Source organism: Raphanus sativus, unplaced genomic scaffold (genome assembly GCF_000801105.2).
Source record: "Raphanus sativus cultivar WK10039 unplaced genomic scaffold, ASM80110v3 Scaffold5087, whole genome shotgun sequence".
NCBI lineage: Eukaryota > Viridiplantae > Streptophyta > Magnoliopsida > Brassicales > Brassicaceae > Raphanus > Raphanus sativus.
The window spans coordinates 1-4915 of NW_026620387.1; the positions used below are offsets into that span (position 1 = coordinate 1).

Here is a 4915-nt window from a genome sequence, read left to right on the forward strand (position 1 = left end):
CTTTTACATTGATTCCGTGGATTGCCTATTAAAATAAAACAGTTGAGGTAATAAGGTTTAAAGCTAAACCCATACTTTTTCTATTTTGGGGGAAATGTCTGTTGATATTGTAGAATTTTCACAAGGAGAATCTAAAAAACTGAAAAGAGATTGATTTCTTCTAAAGATTTTTCCTTTAGTCTCTGGAACAAGCTTAGCTATGAACACAAATCCAATGCCAGTCACTGTGGTAAACATCAGAAATGTTCCTGCAGTTGAATAACTTACAACTTAATAGCTACTCCCTCCGTTTCAAATTATATGTCGTTTCTAGAGCAAAATTTTTTTTCAAAATAAGTGTCGTTTTTCGGTTTTCAATGCAAAATTTATTGAAAATATTCTCTATTCTATTTTTATATTGGTTTGATGTGTATTGGTAATAGTATTTTTATTTTGAAAAATATGTAAATTAAATGTTTTCTTAATCTGTGTGTAAAGACTTAGAACGACAAATAATATGAAACGGAGAGTATTTATTTTCAAAAATCTAGCAGTTGTTACAATATCGTTTATTTTTATCTTAAATTATATAATATTGAAAGATTACCTGTGGCACTCCACTGAAACAAGAACCGAAAGAGTAAGCAACGAGCCATGCGCTTATAGAGCTGGCCAAGCCACACATTGTTCCCGCTGCCCCCTTCACATCTACTGGATAAATCTATAACATATAATAGAAATATGAATTACAATAAATTTAACGTTTACATGTTAAAAAACATTTTTAATAATATAACCTCCGATGCAATGATCGATGGTATTGATCCCATGCCTAATCCATATGATCCAAAGTACAACTATTTCAACAAAGACGCAAATCATAGTTATGACAGCAGAATTTTGAATATATACTTTTTTCTCAAAAAAGAAAATTGAATATATCATATAAACTTTATATTAAAACTAAGAGAATAGCCTATAATCTTTTTATAAATCAACAAAATAGTTTTAATTCTTCAACTAAACTTTCAAAACCTTAAATAAAACCCTAAGTCGTGAATAGTAAACATTAACTCCTAAATCTAAATCTGTGTATAAAACAGAACTTGGAATCTTTTGGCAACAAAACTGTTTAGTTTTATTTTATTTAAAATGATTTGATCTATTTCTTTAAAACCTTTTTTTTATTTCGATGATCTTATTTATTAGTTACCGTGACACTAATCAGAGCCAGTATAGGTGTTCCTGTTTCCCAGCAATGGTTCTCCTGCGCAATAAGAGAACCCCGTTTGAAACAACAAGTTCAACAAAAAAAAAAAACAAAAATGGTTAGTAAAGTAGATGGAATAGTAAGCATGCCTTCAAGAAGAACGAAATGGCTGTGGCAAGACAACCCAAGAACATTCCAGCTTGAGAAACCTTGACAATCACTCAAAAAATTTCACCTTGAGTTTCTTCAGAAACCGAAGAAACTACTATAGTTATGCACATTTACGCCAAAGAGTTATAAATTCTATTTACCAGTAGGAGTGAACGTCTTCCGGATACATCCACAAGCGCCGTACCTAAAACGCCTGCAAGCATCTACAAAAATGTGTATACAATGATCGGTAAAAGCATATACCGAATATATATATATATATATATATATATATATATATATATATTCAAAAGGACTTGGGATTTTAATCAAGGTCACTTGATATCGGTAAAACCTGAACTATAGATGTCGATATAAATCCAACATCACTCGATACACCTGATCCTCAAATAATTATCGACAATCATCGTTAAGGTAATACATAAATATATAAAAGCAAGATTTCATTCAAGAAGAAGAGTTATTTTACCCGTAGATATGAAAATGGAGTCAGTGTAAAAGAATAACCACTAAGACCTCCAAGTTGAGGCAAAGCTATAAGAGCAACTCCAATCTGTGTAACCAAATGGGTTGTTAAATCAAGATAGACGAACAACAACATTGTCTTGAGAGTACTTACAGTAAGTGAGGATGTGTATTTTCTCTGAAATAACTTGAGGAAACCGTGATCACCGTCTCCTTGTTGTTTAACATGTTCTGTATATGCCTGATGAGCATCAAAATGTTGGGGAACTATTGTAGTAAAAAGATATACATAGATCATATGATTATTCATACATATAGATCCTTACTAATATCTCTCCTGCTTCATCTGATACATCAAAATTTGCTCCTCGCAGTCTTAACAAAATCTCTTCAACCTCATTCTCTCTCCCAACTTTAGCCTACAGCACATATTTTCAAGGTTATTTTGTTCAGTATATAGGACATTCGACAGAAACACTAATTAATTTCATGTTTCTTTGGGAAGTATACTAATAATCTAACATAAACATAAGCATAAATGCAAAAAATAACTAAATGCGTACTAGCCATCTAGGAGACTCCGGGATGAAGAAAAGAAGAGGCAGAATCATAAGAGAAGGTATAGAACCTGTCCAAAGCCAAAACACGAACCCGTCAATACAATTATTATGTTTTGGTCCACTAAGGAAAAGGAGACGTACGATTGCTTTTACATTTGATGAGAAATTATCTCATTTCCATACCCAAAATGGCTAGATTGCGCCAAGCAACGACTGTTCCAAGTGCATAAACGACGGATATACCAACGCCCGTAAATAACTGTAGAAGGTATAGGAAAATTGTGTTGGAGAAACACTAATTACTTTTCAAGATATTGGTTTTCTTGATTTACCTGGGACATGGAACAAGCAGCTCCCGCAATTTTCTTGGTGCTATTTCGGTAATGTAAACTGGTCCCTATGATTAATAAATAGCTATCAGTTTATATGCTTTATTACAGAAAATCTCTTACCAAAAGAACATATATACTTTGACAAAATAAATAAAAAGAACCTAACTAGATACATATATCCGAATATTTAATCTCATTTTCAATAAATTCAAATTTTAAGTCTTAAAAGTTTATAAAACATTTTGAATATACCAATTCAAGAAATCTCTAACAAAAAAAAAACTTACATTTTGCAAGCAAAATAAGTTTAAATCCATATAAAATCAGTTCATAAAATAAAGACGAAATTAAATAGAAAGTGGTTAAGCATCTGTACATACCAAATATGCGCTAATTCCGATCGAGATACCTTGCAACAACCTTCCAAGATCGAGCAGCCAAACAGCCTTTTCTCAAAATATTAAAGAACAAAATAATGATCAGATATTTGATCATTATTGAAATTCAACACTGTAAAATAAAGAAGAAACTCAGTCAATAGCAAAAACCTTGGCAAATGCAATAGCAAACCAGCCGAGTACAAAGAGAATGTTAGTGATCCATATAGTCTGGTTAAAAAAGAATCACGAAAGGTTATCATATCCAAAAGTGCGTATGATCAAATTCCGTTTGATATATACTAAATAAATAATGAAAACCAATTTGTAAATAAGAACTAATTATTTGTTGTCAAGTGGAAACTTACGTTGACACGACCAACCAAATCTGTTAATTTCCCACAGATTAATGCTCCAAGAATTAGTCCCACAGTCAATATCGATCCAAAAAGTGAGTACTGAGAACAAATTGGAAAAAATAATATTTGAAAATTAGATGAACCAAAATCAAACAGGAGAGATAACCGGAAATAAACCAAATAAACAAAATTGAACTTGCATCTGCTATGGAGAGATTCAAGTCTTTCATTATACTGGACTGTGTAGGAGCCGAATATCCGATCTGTGATCAATAAATTTAGTTATTTCAACATGCAAAAATCCAAAAATTAATAGAAATTTAAGAATAAAAAACAATCAAGATTAAGAAGAACTTACGATGCATCCAAAGGCAAAGGCGCCGCAAGAACCGACAGTGAAGGCAAAGACAAAAGCTCTAGTGGAAGCATTTGATATTTCAGACAGAAGTGAAGTAGATGATTCAGAAGGAGAAGATAACAATGAAACTTCTTCGGCCATTTTTTCGAAATCTGATATTATCAATTAGATTACACTAGTCTTGATTTTTTTTCCAAGGTAGAATATTTAAACCTACAGATTCAATGTGAGTTTGTATGATCGTTGGTCTCGTACGTGAAGCAACAAATGCGGAACTGAAACACACAAATCGTGTTTCTTTTTTTTGTTTCTCCTTCATGGACACATTTTTAAAAATAATAATTTTACTTAAGATATTTGAGAAGGTCAAATTTTTTTTAAAAGAAATTGGCATGGGAAATACAGTAACTTATCCAACTGACATTATAAGAAAACACACAAAAATACATTTTAAAATTTTCACCAATCTCTTTGTTCTAATCAACAAGAAAATCAAAGTGTTACATCCTTCTAAAACAGGGTTTAATTGTTGCAAAATCATTTTAAAGTTATCATCTTTATATGTTTAAAATGGTTTTAATTTTTCTTATTTAAAACTATTTATATATGTTAAACTATATACTTATACATAAAATTGTAGTTACAATATATTTATGTTCAGTTTTTTTCAAAACTAATGTATACATATTAATCTTATACTTATATTTTGTGTAAAAGTATATATTTGTATATACCCAGTTTAAACGCTCGTCTATACGGTTAGACGCCATACAGTTATCTAGCGCGTAATGAACGCTTAACGTGTTTAGAACACTACCTTAAACAGAAATTTCATATGCGCATATAAATGCTAACATAACGCGTTACTGAATTAGAATTATACGCATGCAGCATACAATAGCATATTAACATTGAATACATGCCACGCTATTAAAACGTAAGGATAACATTGTATCAAAAATAAGGTTACAGAATTTTTGTTTGGTAGACAAATCATGGACTCTTGAATCACAGTATATATGGATGGATCGGAAAAAGAACAACTTTTAGGATTGAGTAACAAAGAAACCAGTATGTATTCTTTGCACTTAGAACTAGAGGTTT

The 4915-nt window shown here is 31.1% G+C and overlaps 1 pseudogene; it reads right to left on the minus strand.

Annotated features, from left to right (window-relative positions):
• Positions 1 to 586: 586 nt before the first annotated feature.
• On the minus strand, positions 587 to 4031 carry LOC130507658 (sugar transporter ERD6-like 15; annotated as a pseudogene).
• Between the last annotated feature and the right edge of the window lie 884 nt (positions 4032 to 4915).